Below are 19,596 nucleotides of genomic sequence, written 5' to 3'. Positions count from 1 at the left end.
TGCTTGTCAGACTTTGACTTCAAGCTTCAATAACTTATGTCAAATTCTCATGGTTCCCAAATCTGCATCAAAAATATATAAGCTCCTGTAATTGTCCATGAATATATGTTCCACTCTTACTTCTTCCTGGGAAAAGGAATTGGATGTCTCGCTTTCCAACGAAGAATGGGAATTCTTTTGGACAAAAAACATATATTCTTCATTATCAGTTGCCTTTTTACAATCTACTTATTATATTTTTCACAAATCCTATTGGACACCTGTAAAACTTGCTAAGGTAAATCGTAAGATATCAAATATGTGTTGGTCATGTCGATCTGCAGTAGGATCTCTTGAACGTATACTATTTCTTTGCCATAATTTGCAATTGTATTGGAAATCGATATGGGATATTTTTCAAAAATTATTCGACATTACAGATGCTTTGTTGTTTAAAATTTTAATTCTCAAAGCATCCACCCCTGATTTACGAATTTCATTAAAGCATGCAAAATTGATTTCACTTGCTCTTCATTTAATTGTTTTGCATTGGAAAAACAATTCACATGTTTTCTTTTATGAATGGTGGAATTTACTTTGTTCATATAGGCGCAATGAGGAAATAGCTGCCATAAAGACTGGGCATATTTTATCTTTTCATAAGACTTTGTTAATTGAACATCTATATAATTCAATATGGATATTTTTTCTTTTTTATTAGTATGCACATTTACTGTTTTATTTCATTTTTGATAATCTGGTATGTAAGGTTTATTTTATTGATTTTGGTTTATTGTTTTTACTTTGTTTTTTTGTATATGTTTGGCAATTTGCTATTTGTACTGCATAGTACTTACTCATATATCTTGTAAACATATATATTACTTATTGTATCTTTTTGAAAAATTCATAAAGAAAGATTAAAAAAAAAATAGAAAACAGAGAATAGGGCTAAATGGTCGGTATTCCCAATGGAGAAGGGTAGATAGTGGGGTCCCACTTGGGTCTGTACTAGGACCACTGCTTTTTAACATATTTATAAATGATATAGAGATGGAAATAACTAGTGAGGTAATTAAATTTGCTGATGACACAAAATTATTCAAAGTTGTAAATCACAAGAGGATTTGTGAAAGATTGCAAGAGGACCTTATGAGATGGGAGACTAGGCATCCAAATGGCAGATGATGTTTAATGTGAGCAAGTGCAAAGTGATGCATGTGGGAAAGAAGAACCCAAACTATAGATACATGACGTGAGGTTCCTCATTAGGAGTCACCGATCAGGAAAAGGATCTAGGTGTCATTGTTGATGATGCGTTGGAACCCTCTGCTCAGTGTGTAACGGCAGCTAAGAAAGCAATTCAAATGTTAGGTATTATTAGGAAAGAAATGGAAAACAAAAATGAGGATGTTATAATGCCTTTATATTGCTCCACGGTGTGACTGCACCTCGAGTACTGTGTGCAATTTTGGTCACTGCATCTCAAAGCAGATATATTGGAATTAGAAAAGGTAGAGAGAAGGGTGACAAAAATGATAAAGGGGGTGGGAAAACTTCCCTATGAGGAAAGGCTAAAGCGGCTAGGGCTGTTGAGCTTGGAGAAAAGACAGCCTAGGAGAGATATGATAGAGGTCTATAAAATAATGAGTGGAGTGGAACAGGTAGATGTGAATCGCTTCTTTACTCTTTTCAAAAATACTAGGACTAGGGGCACCCAATGAAGTTACAAAGTAGTAATTTTAAAACAAATCAGAGAAAATATTTCTTCACATAACATATAATTAAACTTTGGAATTTGTTGCCAGAGAATGCTGTAAAAGCAGTTAGCTCAGCGGGGTTTAAAAAAGGCTTGGATAACTTCCTAAAAGAAAAGTCCATAAGCCATTATTAACTTGGTCTTGGGGAAAATCCATGCTTATTTCTAGGATAAGCACCATAAAATGTATTGTACTGTTTTGGAATCTTGCCAGGTACTTGTGACCTGGGCTGGACGCTGTTAGAAACTGGATACTGGGCTTGATGAACCTTCTGTCTGTCCCAGTTCTCTCTACTCTTCAATCTCCACTGACTTCCAGTTAATTGTTGGATTAAATTTACAATTTTAATTGGGGGGGGGGGGGCACTGGTGAACACTGTGCAAGATGGCTGCTTAAACCTGAACTCTGAGCACTGGCTTCAACAAAATGGAGATTCTAGACGCCATCCAATCTAATCACAGATGAATTAACAGTCTTAAGAGACAGAAATGTCATCTTCCAAGCCTCTGATGTTAGACTTCAACAGCATGCTGATACAGGGAATGAAGTGATCAATAATGGAGCCTCCATCCCTATAGAAAATAGGGGCTATGAATTCAGATATTATCCTGCAAGCTCTTCTAACTAAAATACTATAAATCAAAGAGCTTCAGAAAGATAACAAAGAGGCAATGGTGGAAATGAAAGAAGAGATGGCATCAGTTAAAGATCATATAAAGTTATCATTAGAATACACCAAGAGTTTGAAGATGAAGATGGTGGCACATACAGAACAACTTGCAGAGGTATGGTGCAGGCTATGTACTATATCAATACTAGAGCATAATGAAGATCTAGGTGAAGCAATTTATGCTTATTGCGTGTTCCAGGGGGCACAGAGGGCAATGACATGATAAAATGTATAGAAGAACTCTTACCAAAGCTGGTTGGCCTGTAACTTGTTCATCACTTTGATGTCGAATGAGTGCCCAGGGTGCCGCCTCGATGGCGGCCGGGATCTCAGCATCCGTGCCCTATCATATTAAAGTTACTGCATTATCAGCAAGTGACCCAAATATTTCAAATGACCAGAATTAAAGCTCTGCTGTAATTGCATGGACATAAAGGACTAAATGCAATAAATGACACCTAAAAAATCAGCGCCAAAAAATATATATTCTATAAACGATGCTCAAAGTTAGGCGCTGTTTATAAAATAGTGCTTAGCACAGGTAACTGCGACTAAATTCGATGTGGCTCCCCTTTATTCTATAACAATGCTCCCTTTTTCGATTTGTGCATAAAATTTACACATAGATCTGGCAGCGTAAATTTGCATGCATAAATTGTAATTAATGCCAATTATCAGTAATAATAGCATTCAATTATTGGTGCTGATTGGCTCAATATTTAATTAAATTTCACATGAAAACTGTGTGCACACCCAAATTTGCATGTTCAATTTTAAGGAACATTTATAGAATTCAGGGGAAAGGAGGTAATTCATTAAAGGGTGCCAAGATGCAACATGCTAATAGCTTATTCTACAATGGCACCTGGGTACCCAGATTCTGTTCTAAAATACTAGTGTAAGTTGGCATTTATGCGCCAACATTTTGGTGTGCCCACTAATGCAGTGCCAATAGCAGGTATTTATTTATTTATTTATAACATTTGTATCCCACATTTTCTCACCTATTTGCAGGCTCAATGTGGCTTACATAGTTCCGTAAGTGGTGATTACCCGTTCCGGAGAGGAGAAATACATAGCTGAGGAAGAGGAGACAGAGTGGATTAGGCTACAGGAAGGAAAGTTCGTCTTATGATAAGAACTGAAAGGTATTAGGTTAAACTTCATTCGTGACAGTTTAACTTGAACAATTAGGAATATTAAACTATAAATCAGGATAATTTAGCATAAACAATTAAGACATAAAGAATACATTTTGTATAGGTACGTTTTGTTAGTTGGCATTTAGGATGAGTTGTTATTGTATGCTTTCTTAAATAAACAGGTTTTCAATAGTTTACAGAAGTTCACTGTGTTGTGGGTTATTTTTATGGGTTTTGGTAATTCATTCCAGATTTGCATTCATATGTAGGAGAAGCTAGATGCATACGTTAATTTATATTTCAATCCCTTACAGTTTGGATAATGGAAATTCAGGAATGCACGTGATGAGCTCGTAGAGTTCCTGGTAGGTAGGTCAATAAGGTCTGACATATACCCTGACATAAATGTGCATGCCTAAATGTGGCACCTTAATGCCACATTTAAGCAATAATATAAGCAGCCAGGTGGCACCTCAGGAGCAGGACATGACTCGGGCTTGCGGCTTGGGGCTCTCACACGTAGGGAGTGCTAAGCTGCTGGTTCAGGGGAGGTAAGAAGAGATTGGGTCTCCCGTTCTGCTCCTTTCTATTTGCTGCTGTTCTTCTGTAGGAAGTCTTGCAGCTCCTGATGTGCATTTGCCGTTGGAGCGGGCAGGATATTTTAACTCTCACCTCCCGGGTCTCCTTGTGTGGATGGGGTATTTGGTCTGGAAATGTGACATTTGGAGAACCAGGGAATGGGTAAGACACCCAAGCAAAAATGAGCGGTGCTCCAGCATGTTTGGTCGTATCGTCTAGTTGCTGGGTGGGTCCGATGTGGTCATGTTGCATGTGTAGACTCTATAAGTTACATGCTTAAATGTGGAACCTGCCTATGTCTCACCAATGGATAAGCCCGCTTGCATTTATGCACTAAAGGGGAAATCCAATAAACGGCACTCATAAGTACGTAAGTACATAAGTATTGCCATACTGGGAAAGACCAAAGGTCCATCAAGCCCAGCATCCTGTTTCCAACAGTGGCCAATCCAGATCACAAATACCTGGCAAGATACCAAAAAAGTACAAAACATTTTATACTGCTTATCCCAGAAATAGTGGATTTTCCCCAAGTCCATTTAATAACAGTCTATGGACTTTTAATTTAGGAAGCCGTCCAAACCTTTTTAAAACTGCGCTAAGCTAACCGCCTTTATCACATGCTCTGGCAACGAATTCCAGTGTTTAATTACACATTTAGAGAAGAAATATTTTCTCCAATTCATTTTAAATTTACTAGATTGAAGCTTCATCGCATGCCCCCTAGTCCTAGTATTTTTGGAAAGCGTGAACAGACGCTTCACATCTACCCGTTCAACTCCACTCACTATTTTATAGACCTCTATCATATCTCCCCTCAGCCGCCTTTTCTTCAAGCTGAAGAGCCCTAGCCGCTTTAGCCTTTCCTCATAGGGAAGTCGTCCCATCCCCTTTATCATTTTCGTCGCCCTTCTCTGCACCTTTTCTAATTCCACTATATCTTTTTTGAGATGCGGCGACCAGAATTGAACACAATATTCAAAATTCAGTGCCAAAAAATTGATGCTGAATGGTATTCCATAATGGGCATTTTGGGATTGGCACCAGGTGTAAATCCTGGCATGCAAGTTGGGCGTGGATCCTCCAAATTCTGTAACACTGCACACATTTTAAGGGAATGCCCCTGGCCTGCCCATGCCCCTCCCATGATCATGCCCCCTTTGCAGATTCACATAGAACGCTTACTCACTATTCTATAGATGGGCATGAGTGTGTTTTCATGCAGAACTGCAGTTTCTGCCCCATTTTGGCACCTTGCATTTGTTGAAAGCTTTTCTCGCACCGAAAATTTGGCACAGAAGTAGCGCCTAATGTTTGGTGCCATATATAGAGTTTCCCCATAGCGAGCTGCTTGCCTATGTTACAGGATGCCACTGAGTGCTTGGTTAGCACTTACACACATAACTGTAACAATCACATGTGTAAAGTTCTATAACTTACATGGAGGGGCATAATTGAACGGCGCCGGCCAAATAGCTGGCCGGCCATCTTTGGGGCCGGCGCCGCAAGTGGGCGGAGCCAACCGTCTTTTCGAAAAAGATGGCCGGCCATCTTTTTTTTCGCTAATACGGTTGGGCCCGGCCAAATGTCAGAATTCGCCGGGTTTGAGATGGCCGGCATCGGTTTTCGGCCATAATGGAAAATAATGCTGGCGATCTCAAACCCGGCCAAATCCAAGGGGAGGAGCCAGCATTTGTAGTGCACTGGTCCCCCTGACATGCCAGGACACCAGCCGGGCACCCTAAGGGGCACTTCTAAAAATAAAAAATAAAATAAAAATAGCTCCCAGCTAAATAGCTCCCTTACCTTAGGTGCTGAGCCCCCCAAATCCCCCCTAAAACCCACTCCCCACAGAATGAGTGGGAAAGTGCTCATTGTCCTTGATCTTTATGGCACAATGGTGCAAATGCACAAATGCTAGTTAACTCTGCGGTCACAGTTACAGCAAATCAAGGCCAGATAGAGCCTGCTATTTCCTGCCAACTGGTGCGGCACAGGCCTTTAGCCCTTATATGGAAACCTCATAACTTAGTAGTACTACCATGAGACTAGCTCTAGGAGTTCCTGGCACCATTTTTTTTGTTACATTTGTACCCCGCGCTTTCCCACTCATGGCAGGCTCAATGCGGCTTACATGGGGCAATGGAGGGTTAAGTGACTTGCCCAGAGTCACAGGGAGCTAGCTGCCTGTGCCTGAAGTGGGAATCAAACTCACTCTGTGCCAGCAAAGGCAGGAGTGACTGGGAATTGTTCCTGCCTGTACCCCACTAGATAGCAGGGATTTAAAAGGTAGTCCTGGGGGGGGGGGGGGCCTTGGCTTATTTGTATGTGTGGGGGCTTCCATTGGGATCACTTCCAGGCCAGAGTCTTGATGGGGGGGAATTTTTCTGGGTTGGAATCTTGATGGGTGATGTTTCTGGGTTGAGCTTTTGAGGGGGGGAGGGAAAGATGCTTCCAGGTCAGGTCTTGGTGGTAAGGAATGCTTAATACCAAAAAGACCGCTCTAGCAAAAAAATGACTAACTAGTGCTTATTTTTTTAAAAAATGGAGAAAAAAACCCTCAGAAACCATAGGTCAAATTGCCTAGAGGTTTAGAGCATGGTTAGGACTGATCTTGCATCAACTTATAACACACGCTACAGTTCGATCATTGGGCCAAAAAACTCCATTTTGAAAAAAGGGCTCAGAGAATTTTTAATCGCCTCAATATTATATTGTTGATAAACAAGATAAATTTCTTTCAATAAGTTCATAAACAGAGATTCAAAATCATTCAAATACTTTTTCAAAAGATTATCGCATCAGCATATCAGAAAAAATAACACTTAGCTTTTTAATGTGTTAGGACCAGGCACTCATCGCTGTCCGTTCTACGGGAACCCGTTTCGCCTAGAAACGTGGCTTCTTCAGGAACGGAGTGCTATTAGAATATGCTGAAAATTTTTAACCAGACGTCTGCAATGCTTCAAGATGGCGCCATCTTGAAGCATTGCAGACGTCTGGTTAAAATTAGAACGGACAGCGATGAGTGCCTGATCCTAACACATTAAAAAGCTAAGTGTTATTTTTTCTGATATGCTGATGCGATAATCTTTTGAAAAAGTATTTGAATGATTTTGAATCTCTGTTTATGAACTTATTGAAAGAAATTTATCTTGTTTATCAACAATATAATATTGAGGCAATTAAAAATTCTCTGAGCCCTTTTTTCAAAATGGAGTTTTTTGGCCCAATGATCGAACCGTAGCGTGTGTTATAAGTTGATGCAAGATCAGTCCTAACCATGCTCTAAACCTCTAGGCAATTTGACCTATGGTTTCTGAGGGGTTTTTTCTCCATTTTTAAAAAAAATAAGCACTAGTTAGTCATTTTTTGCTAGAGCGGTCTTTTTGGTATTAGGTTACTTTTTTTGCTCTAGCATACTGCTTTTGTCCAGTTTGGTTGTATTCACATTTGGTAAGGAATGCTTCCAGGTTGGGGATATCATATTTTGGTGTTCTTCAGGTAGTGGGGAGCAGGTCTGATGGGATCACTATCCAGCTTATAATCGAACGAGAATAACGCCCAAGTTCCGACCTAAATCGGGAGATGGGCGTTCTTCTCACAAAAACAAATAAAGCGGCATAATCGAAAGCCGAACTTTGGACGCTTTCAACTGCACTCCGTCGCGGATGCGGACAAAGTTGACGGGGGAGTGTCGGAGGCGTGGTGAAGGCGGAACTGGGGCGTGGTTATCACCCGAACAGAGATGGGCGCCCTTCGCCGATAATGGATGCGTTTGTAGCTAGAATTTAGGGCACTTTTCCTGGACCCTGTTTTTTGACGAATAAGGCCCCAAAAAGTGCCCTAAATGACCAGATGACCCCCAGAGGGAGTCGGGGATGACCTCCCCTGACTCCCCCAGTGGTCACTAACCCCCTCCCACCACAACAAATGATGTTTCACAACTTTTTACTTTCACCCTCAAATGTCATACCCTCCTCCCAAGCAGCAGTATGCAGGTCCCTGGAACAGTTGTTAGGGGGTGCAGTGGACGTCAGGCAGGTGGACCCAGGCCCATCCCCCCCCTACCTGTTACAATTGTGCTGCTTAATGCTACTAGTCGTCCAACCCCCCCAAACCCCCTGTACCCACATGTAGGTGCCCCCCTTCACCGCTTAGGGCTATAGTACTGGTGTAGACTTGTGGGCAGTGGGTTTTGAGGGGGATTTGGGGGCTCAACACCCAAGGGAAGGGTGCTATGCACCTGGGAGCTCTTTTACCTTTTTTTTTGTTTTTGTAAAAGTGCCCCCTAGGGTGCCCGGTTGGTGTCCTGGCATGTGAGGGGGACCAGTGCACTATGAATCCTGGCCCCTCCCACGAACAAATGCCTTGCATTTATTCGTTTTTGAGCTGGGCGATTTCATTTTCCATTATCGGTGAAAAGCAAAAACGCCCAGCTCACACCTTGGCGAATAAAGCATGGGCGTCTATTTTTTTTAAAAAATACGGTTCACTCCGCCCCTTCACGGACCCGTTCTCGGAGATTAACGCCCATGGAGATAGGCGTTTCTGGTCGATTATGCCCCTCCACGTCTGTGTGGCCCGCTCCTTTAAGAAGTGCCCAGGCCATGGGTTTTAACTGGAGCTATTTTGCTTTCTACAGCAGAGCTCGCCAGCAGTGACTTAAATGTCACCATGTTATGGCACCACATACTGTGTTAGAGCTCTTTAACACAACTTATGGGGTAAATAATGCAACTTTTAACTAACTCCCTTAATATGATTACACAGTTGATGAGCGTAGTAACTGCATATGTATCACTTATTTATTTATTTACATTATTTGAATTTCTATTCTGCACAATCCTATCTTCTTTGAAGATTACAAGAATCACATAAAAACAAATCAAGTTATCTGTATATATATAGCATAGTATCACCAGTAGTTTGACTCTACATAGAATCTTTCAATATGTTTTAGTTTAAATAGTATAGAAAACATGCATACAGCCAGCTGGGGAAAGGGTGAGTTATTTTTGGCAGCTGTGCTGTGTAAAACCCTGTGAAAGGGAGAAAGTGAAGTATCATATTATTAGTATTACCAGGCTCCGATGAAAATAATGGGGCAAGAGAAAGCCAGAGGTCACAACGAAAGCCAAAGGCAGAATAAGGAGTCAAATTCTAGATTCCTTGGGGTTCTCAAGCCATGCAGTATTTCTATTTGCTGATCAACAAAGTCACAGTTAAACCCAGTACACACACGTGCAAGCCGTGATACATGGCATTCCCATGTGAAACTCACAACCTTCACTCAATGCATTGCACACAGTGTTGGCATTCCCCCTTAAATAGTAGCAAGTCAGCACGCTATTGAGTGTCATCTATCAAGTATCCCCAATTTTCAGATGAATGTACCAGGGAAATACTTTCCTCGGGTCGGATGAGCAGATAAGCTATTCCTTTTCAGAGCAAGACTATAAAAAGGGTGAGGCCCCGCATCCCTCCGTTAATGACAGCTCCAATATTTCATCCATTTCAAAGAGCCGGCACAGTGCTGGCATCACAGTAACGAGAAGCCCATTTTGGCCAAAGACGTGAGCCCCTGGGACCAGCTGCGCATTGCTACACTGCAGCACAACCAAATAGAGTAAGCCAAAGGTATAGGGGTTGGCTCTGAAAATTCCTCACCAGGGAACACTGTAGTAATCTTATGCTGTGGATACTATTTTGGGGGTATAGAGGACGGGCTGCTAAATAGCTGACATTCTTCAATGCTCTCTACGTGAGGGCTGCAGGCGATGCTTTGTTGCACACTGTACCATCCTGGAGATCCCAACTGCTCCCTCATGAGACTATTGAGATTCCAGAAAGAAATATACTGAACTCTGAGCACTCTTTCCTGTACAACTCGCTTAGGGGAATTACTACAACTTGCTGTCAAGTGCTTACGGGAATTACTACATACAAAAACTGAGCAGATGGTCATCAAACTGAATGCACAGAGCTGTCAGAGGAAGAGAATTTCCAGCAATGGTATCAAAGCATTGGTTGATGCAGGACACTTCTTCCTAAACTTTTCAACAAGAAACAAGTTTTTCTTACCAAGTGTTCCATATGTTTTAGAACATCTCCTAGTGTGTGTGTGTATGTGTAATGTGAACAGCTGTTTAATTGCCTCTAGGATCTGAGAAGTTTTAGTAAGTCACCCTCTTATCTCTCATCCATCTCTCCCTATCTCTCATCCACCCAGCCAGGCCATAGCCAGACCTCGCGGTGGGAGGGGGCCAGAGCCCAAGGTGCCGCCCCCCTGCTGCCTCACCACGCCCCCCACCGCCCTGCCGCTCCCAACCCACTGATGCAGCAAAGTGTTGTCCAGTGCCAGTCTCCAGCGCCACTGTGTTGCCTGCCCTGCTCTGTCTTCCCCTCACGTCCAGCATGCTCCTTTTAGTGAAGTTTCACTAAAAGGAGTGTGCCAGATGTGAGGGGAAGACAGATCAGGGCAGGCAATGCAGCAGCGCCGGAGACTGACATTGGACAATGCTTCAGCTGGCAGGGGTTGGGGACCCCCGCCAGCAAAACCAGGGGCCCAGAGGAAATTTGGGGGACCCAGGCCCCCGTGGCCCCATGTAGCTATGCCACTGGTAGCCAGACCTCGTGGTGGGAGGGGGCCAGAGACCAAGGTGGGGGGGTACATATTGGTCTGTTGCCCTACCGGTGCCCCCCGCTGCCTCGCCACCCCCCACTGCCCTGCCGCTCCCCCCGCCACCCTGCTGCTCCCCACCCACTGCTGCAGCAAATACCTTGGCTGGAGGGGGTCCCTAACCTCCACCAGCTGAAGCCTTGTCCTAGTGTCGGTCTCCGGCACCACCGCATTGCCTGCCCTGCTCTCTCTTCCCCCTCACATCCTGCATACTCCTTTTAGTGAAACTGAGCATGCTCAATTTCACTAAAAGGAGTGTGCAGGATGTGAAGGGGAAGAGAGAGCACAGCAGGAAATGCGGTGGCACCAGAGACCAGTGCTGGACAAGGGTCAGGAACCCAGAGGAAATTTTGGGAGGGAAGGCCCCCATAGCCCCACGTAGCTACGCCACTGCACCCAGCTCCTCCTGTTTCTCACCTAATCCACCCCACCCTCTTCCTGTAAGACTGTCATTGAAATGCTTTTGTGCTTCACTTATATATACTGACAAGCCGTTGAGCCCATTAAAACGGGCAAGAAAGTGGTCGAAGCAATGCCAGGTGCAGCCGAGCCCCCGCCCAGGAAAGCCAACCTGGGGGATGGTGGCAGAGGAAAGCGCCCAGGTCACAGCAGCGGCGGTGGTGGCAGCAGCTCATCGTACCTGTCAGAGATGGAGTGCGCCTCGGAGCTGCTGTTGGACTATCCCCGCCTGCCTGGTGCTCACCGGTCAATGTCGGAACTCGGAAGAGATTTGTGACATGCCGCACATGCGCGGCACATCGGTCACTCTTCATTTATATAGTAGGATATTTGTCAACATTTGCTTTTTTTCTGATCTGAAGAAGGGTTACCTTCGAAAGCTAATCAAAAAATGTATTATGTTAGTCCAATAAAAAAGGCATCATCTTATTTTCTTGTCTTTATTTTGTTTTATTTCTATTTATTACCTTTAAAAGTGGACTTACACAGCTACTACATCACTTTGCTCAAGTAAGTGATATGAAAGTGTAATCACAACAATTGGGAACAGCAAATATTGAGTAGGGTCAACGCCATACCAAGTTTGAGTCTCTGTCTTCCACTACTCCCTCAGTCCCGGCCATGGATGCTCCATTGGGGAAACATTTACTACAAAGCCAATTTGCTAGAATATTTGAGTTTACTGTGTTCATTTTATCATGACATATAGAACAATTTGTGCAGTTTATTAAAAGTTTGGAAGTACCGGCAAAGCGGTTTACAGAGTATCATACATTACAAGATAGACAAAAAAGTAACAAGGAAGAAACAAAAACAAAGAAAAAAAAGATAAATTTACAATCATCTTTAGCAAAGGATAGACTCATGGATATAAATGTGTCCTGTGTCCCAGGCCACTTAGCAGTCCTGCCCAATGTCACTTTCACCATACCATCAGAACAGATAAAAAGCCTCTTTATAAAGAAAAATCGACTCTAAACTTCTGATAAGACAGTTCTCATCTCAGATATGATGGCTAGTGGTTCCACAAGGGGAGACCCACCATACTAAAAATAGAGTTGTGCACAGTCTAGGCCAATGTAATGAAGGGACGATATAAGTACATAAGTACATAAGTACATAAGTAGTGCCATACTGGGAAAGACCAAAGGTCCATCTAGCCCAGCATCCTGTCACCGACAGTGGCCAATCCAGGTCAAGGGCACCTGGCACGCTCCCCAAACGTAAAAACATTCCAGACAAGTTATACCTAAAAATGCGGAATTTTTCCAAGTCCATTTAATAGCGGTCTATGGACTTGTCCTTTAGGAATCTATCTAACCCCTTTTTAAACTCCGTCAAGCTAACCGCCCGTACCACGTTCTCCGGCAACGAATTCCAGAGTCTAATTACACGTTGGGTGAAGAAACATTTTCTCCGATTCGTTTTAAATTTACCACACTGTAGCTTCAACTCATGCCCTCTAGTCCTAGTATTTTTGGATAGCGTGAACAGTCGCTTCACATCCACCCGATCCATTCCACTCATTATTTTATACACTTCTATCATATCTCCCCTCAGCCGTCTCTTCTCCAAGCTGAAAAGCCCTAGCCTTCTCAGCCTCTCTTCATAGGAAAGTCGTCCCATCCCCACTATCATTTTCGTCGCCCTTCGCTGTACCTTTTCCAATTCTACTATATCTTTTTTGAGATACGGAGACCAGTACTGAACACAATACTCCAGGTGCGGTCGCACCATGGAGCGATACAACGGCATTATAACATCCGCACACCTGGACTCCATACCCTTCCTAATAACACCCAACATTCTATTTGCTTTCCTAGCCGCAGCAGCACACTGAGCAGAAGGTTTCAGCGTATCATCGACGACGACACCCAGATCCCTTTCTTGATCCGTAACTCCTAACGCGGAACCTTGCAAGACGTAGCTATAATTCGGGTTCCTCTTACCCACATGCATCACTTTGCACTTGTCAACATTGAACTTCATCTGCCACTTGCACGCCCATTCTCCCAGTCTCGCAAGGTCCTCCTGTAATCGTTCACATTCCTCCTGCGACTTGACGACCCTGAATAATTTTGTGTCATCGGCGAATTTAATTACCTCACTAGTTATTCCCATCTCTAGGTCATTTATAAATACATTAAAAAGCAACGGACCCAGCACAGACCCCTGCGGGACCCCACTAACTACCCTCCTCCACTGAGAATACTGGCCACGCAATCCTACTCTCTGCTTCCTATCTTTCAACCAGTTCTTAATCCATAATAATACCCTACCTCCGATTCCATGACTCTGCAATTTCTTCAGGAGTCTTTCGTGCGGCACTTTGTCAAACGCCTTCTGAAAATCCAGATATACAATATCAACCGGCTCCCCATTGTCCACATGTTTGCTTACCCCCTCAAAAAAATGCATTAGATTGGTGAGGCAAGACTTCCCTTCACTAAATCCGTGCTGACTTTGTCTCATCAGTCCATGTTTTTGTATATGCTCTGCAATTTTATTCTTAATAACAGCCTCCACCATCTTGCCCGGCACCGACGTCAGACTCACCGGTCTATAATTTCCCGGATCTCCTCTGGAACCCTTCTTAAAAATCGGAGTAACATTGGCTACCCTCCAGTCTTCCGGTACTACACTCGATTTTAGGGACAGATTGCATATTTCTAACAGTAGCTCCGCAAGTTCATTTTTTAGTTCTATTAATACTCTGGGATGAATACCATCAGGTCCCGGTGATTTACTACTCTTCAGCTTGCTGAACTGACCCATTACATCCTCCAAGGTTACAGAGAATTTGTTTAGTTTCTCCGACTCCCCCGCTTCAAATATTCTTTCCGGCACCGGTGTCCCCCCCAAATCCTCCTCGGTGAAGACCGAAGCAAAGAATTCATTTAATTTCTCCGCTACGGCTTTGTCCTCCTTGATCGCCCCTTTAACACCATTTTTGTCCAGCGGCCCAACCGACTCAGTAGACTAGAGGAGCAAACCAGTGGTATTCATTAAATCAGTGGTTTTCAACTGAGTCCTCAAGGACCACCTGGCCAGTCAGGTTTTCAGGATGAGAGATATTTGCATATCAAGAAGGCAGTGCATGCAAATCTCTCTCATTCATATTCATTGTGAATATCCTGAAAACCCGACTGGCCAGGTGGTCCCTGAGGACTGGGTTGAAAACCATTGCTTTAAATAACCTGCAGTTGAGTTCGCAAGATATTAGTTGTATAAGCAACAGCCTATCAAAGGAATTTCCAGGCACACCTTGATAAGTTGCCTATACAAGTAGCATCATATGAATCCCAAAAGGAAACTCTCTTTGGCATGCTGGAAGTACTATGGCAGGTTTTAGCGGCAAATTTGAGAGACTGAGATCATATTACACATATTCTGGATTAGGAATATCCAGAAAACAAACCTATTAGAAAAAACTGGCCCCTAGACTCGCAGGGCATAGCTACAGGGGAGGTGGGACCCAGGCTTACCCATGTAGGGCTCAGCCCCCCCAAAATAGTAGCACAATTGCTATGGCTGGCAGGGGTGTGTTATATATTTGTAGGTGTGACAGTTGTCCATTACTTCAAGAATTGTGCCTCTGATGCAGGTTGTAATTGATGAAATATGTCAGGCAATTAACTTGACAACTAAATGATTTTGACAATACGACACACTTTTAACAAAGCTTGTTTTATTAATAAATTTCAATTTTGAATGCTACTGGCTGTGCCCTTGGCTGCTTTTCTCTTTGATACACAAAACTAACCCATTTGGAGGCATTGGGTCCTAGACTCGCAGTAGCTTAGTTACGAGGAAAGGGGGCTTAGTCTCCCCCCACCCAAAAAAATTGCAGTATTATTGCTATGGCTAGCAAGAATCCCTAAGCCCCACCAGTAGAAGAGGTCTTCCTCCAGCAGCCAAAAACTCTTCTATGCTTGCAGCAACAGCAGCTCTTTCCATGGACCACCTTCCCCTACCCATGCTCGGTTTTGGCCAGCGTAGCAGTGGCTCATAGAAAATGCCACTGCCTGCAAATATAAGGGAGTTTCTGGCCACTGGAGGAGAACCTTTTCAACTGGCAGGGCCTGGGGATCCCCGCCAGCTCAGGTATTTAAAATTTGACTTGGAGGTTGTGGGGAGCTCAGAGAGCAGGGTGGGGAAAATTTTATGCCCACTTACTTTGGGCTCAGGCCCCATCAAAACTGAACATCTGGCTAACTTTATTCAAGGAGAAGAGTCGATCATCTGTAGACAGAGAAAATTGGGCAGAATTACTTATAATTGATGTCACTAAAACCTTCTGTGTATCAAGACCAGCAGGGTGAGGGTAGGGGTGGGGGAACCGCCAGGGTCCCTTTCACAGAGAGAGTACCTAAGATCATGTGCAGAGGTGACAAGAACACTGCCGAGTTGTAAACTGTTCTGTTGTCATCAAGTCTTCAGAGGACAGCAATAGCAGTGAAAGTCACCATAGGATCTGTGAGCTAGCCTGCACTTACAGGTCTATAACTCTTATGCAGACTTCCTCTTACTAAGTGAACCAATGCAAGTGGTGAGGCCACTGGTGTACTGGCCACACAATGATTTTCACTGCTGTCAACAGAGTTTGCTGTGTGTGCCTAAGTGTCTTGGTTGGGCCTTGGGAGCACCCTACCAAATAAGGTAAGGAGATGGGGGAAGGAAGAAGGAGGGATAAGAACTGGGTAGGGATCATACAGGGCTGGGGATCAGATGGAGAGGAGCTGGTACAGAGCCAATGAGGAATAGGAGCTCGGTAGGAAAATGAAAGTGGAAGGTGGAGGGAATAGGAGGGAGAGGTGTTGGAAATGGGCCATGAGTAGTGAAAGGAGTGTAGGAGGGAGAGGAACTGGGAAGGGCTCAAGGGTAAGAGAGAGAGAAATGAAGAGGCAAAAGTGGTGGTGGTGGTGAAAAAGATTCAGGAATAGGCCATGGGGGAATGAGGTGGGGTTAGGAAGGAAAGGAGACAGGAAAGTTCTATGGGGTAGTGGAGATAAGTGAGGGAGGAGCTCAAAAGACACCATAGAGAGTAGAAGGTAGGAAGAAGATGACTTAGGAATGTGCTATGGGGACAAAGGGTAAGAGACAGAGTAATCTGAAAGGGGCCATGGGTGGAGGGAGGAGGAGGAGAGCTGTGAATTGGAACTGTTTCTCAAATTTTTACCCTGGGCCCCAGTATGACTACAAATAGCCCTACCATGTACATTTCTCTGCTTTGCCTGTGTTCCTGCTGAATTGGCCAAATTACTCACTTGGCCTTAACAAGGCAAGCCACACAGCATGCTGGGAAAGGTGAAGGAGGTAGATTCAGACCGATTTTGGCAGAATTCAAGCTCACATGGTAAGACTTTACTTATCATTTAATCATTAAAAAGATAATATTTTACATTTTTAGCTAGTAATGGCTGCTGTTCTTGTAACAGTTGATTATTTCAAAGCAGGGGATATCCAACACCTCACTGAATTTTATAGTAGGTTTATAGAGGTGAACCACTGGTAGCAGCTCCTTTCCCTCAGAAAACATGAGCTGCATGCAAAAACATTGAAGTTTGTTTGTGGATCATTGTTAGATATTTTGGCTAATTTTTTTTAGACATTTTTCAGTTTGATTTAGTTTGGGAGGGGGAAGAGGGGACAGCTGGAGCAAGCAGGAGCAGTTATGCCACAGGTCTAGAGGTCACTGGAGCAAGGTGGGGGTGGGGGGCGGCTGAAGAAAGCTGAGTGTGGTGTCCCATGGGGTAGGAAGCACTAGAGTAAGAGGGCAGGGGGCAAGTTGGCCATTGCAGCAAGCTGGGGGGGTGTCTTGCCATTGGGATAGGGGGTTGCTGGAGAGATGGTGGAGTGTGTGCCCTGGGGGTGGGGGTCACTTGAGTAAGCTGAAGTGAGTGGTCAATAGAGCAAGCTAAATATTTGGTAGGGGAAATAACAAGAAGTGGGGGAAGGGAGAAATGAGAGGTTGGGATAAATATATGAAGGGAAGTATGTGTGTTTGGCGGAATATAGGGGAGAGAAAGATAGGCAGGTGGAGTATATGTATAGGGATTGAGGAGAAGGACAGGTGGGGGTATGTTGGGGGCTACCTTGAGGATACATGAGGGAGAGAGAATTGGAGGGCTTAGAGAAGGCTGAGAAATGTAGAGAGAACTGTAGTTGGAGTGAGTGAAAGAGAGAGAGAGAGAGAGAGAGGTAAGAGGGGTGTCAGGCCTTATGATGGGAAAATTCTACAAAAAATATTCATAAATTAAGTATGCAGAATTGCAGAATTTTCAACATTTTTGAGCAGAATTTTCCCAGCAATAATTAATTTACTCACCAAAAAAGTCAGACTAACTGGCCTATAGTTCCCAACCTTCTCCTTACTTCCACTCTCTCCAGTCTTCTAGGACCACTCCTGACTCTAAAGAAGCATTGAAAAGGCCAGACACTGGAACCTGAACTGGAAGTAGAAAGGAACAGGAGAAAATTATTAGATCAAACTTTCCACAAAACTTTTATTTACATTTTGTAAAAAGCAATAGCACCACTGGTAATAGATGTTAATTTGAAAAATGTCCTTATTTTCGGATAGATGCCCTTGCTAAGATCTGTTGGCAAATTACCTGGTAGTAAAACTATCCAGCATGAGGACTATTACATAAATTAACAGCTGACAAATTGAGCATTGAGTAAAGTTGTAGTCACTGACCAACTTTGCTATAAATCATGTTTTTGAAAGGCCTGGCTTCCATGCTTCATAAAGTGCTCAGTATTGCGGTATAAATGAGAATGACGTTAATTCCAGTGGGAGAGGACTGGCCAACTATCACAGCCCAGAGGGTAATTAACCATTTTGGAGCTGACACAGAGAGAGAAAGAAGACATCTGAGCCACATTTTATGACATGAGGCCCATAAAACAGTTAGGGGCCCTATTAGTAAGCCGTGTGTCTACGCACACCCAACACGCACAAAAATGGAGTTACTGCATGGCTACCATGTGGCTGTTGTGGTAATTTAATTTTTGCCACACATCTGATATGTGTGGCTGAAAAATAATTTTTTTTCTGCCACGCATATCGGATGCGCGCCAAGTGGCATTTGGCACACGTAAGTCATTACCACCTGGTTACCGCATGAGACTTTACTGCTAGGTCAATGGCTGGTGACCCAAAATGGACACGCAGCAATTTTCATTTTGCTGCATGTCCATTTTCAGCAAAAATTTTAAAAAGGCCTTTTTTCCAGGTAGGCTGAAAAATGATTCTGCGCGCACCCAAAACCCATGCGTACACTACCGCAGGCCATTTTTCAGTGCACCTTAGTAAAAGGACCCATTATTGTGTCTAACCTAGTCCTTAGGACACACCTAGCCAGTCAGGTTGTCAGGATACCCATAATGAATATGCATGAGATAGATTGGCATACAATAAGAACATAAGAGTAGCTATATTAGGTCAGACAAATGGTCCATCTAGCCCAGAATCCTGCTTGGCCAATCCCGGTATCAAGTATCTGGCAGAAACCCAATTAGTAGCAAAATTCCATGCTACCAGTCTTGGGGCAAGCAGTGGCTTCTCCCATGTCCATCTCAATAACAGACTATGAACTTTTTCTCCAGGAACCTAGATATGCTGACCGCTGTTACCACATCCTCTGTCAGCGAGTTCCAGAGCTTAACTATTCTTTGAGTGAAAAAAATATTTCTTCCTATTTGTTTTCAAAGTATTTCCACATAATTTCATTGAGTGTCCTCTGGTCTTTATCCTTTTTGAAAGAGTAAAAAATCGATTCACTTTTACGTATTCTACAGCACTCAGGATTTTATAGACCTCAATCATATCCACTCCTCAGTCATCTCCTTTCCAAGCTGAAGAGCCCTAACCTCTTTAGCCTTTCCTCATATGGGAGGCGTTCCATCCCCTTTATCAGGGATGGAGGTCGTACATGCAAATTTATTTCATGCATATTCATTGTGGATATCCTGAAAATTTGACCAGCTCTGTAGGTCCCAAGGACTGGGTTGAGAACTCATGGCCTAAAACTACCCAAGTTTAATGGGGAGGAGTGGGGTTAACTAGGTTAGGATTAACACTGATGTCCCTTTCATGCTCCTTCAAAAGAATAGACAGGGCAAAAGACAGAGTGGCTTTAAAATAATTTGTAAAAAGTTCCTTTAATGAGTACTCTAGTAATTAACATGTTTGTACAAAGATATGAAAAGCAAAAGGAAAATTATCCATAGTATCAAAGTAAATTGATGTTAAGATTATAATACTTCATCCAAGAACTTAAAAGGTCTCCTTTAATGAGCATTATTCATTTTCAAATTCAA

This window comes from Microcaecilia unicolor, chromosome 6 (assembly GCF_901765095.1).
Source record: "Microcaecilia unicolor chromosome 6, aMicUni1.1, whole genome shotgun sequence".
Classification (NCBI taxonomy): Eukaryota; Metazoa; Chordata; class Amphibia; order Gymnophiona; family Siphonopidae; genus Microcaecilia; species Microcaecilia unicolor.
Note: the sequence above shows the minus strand (reverse complement) of the source record.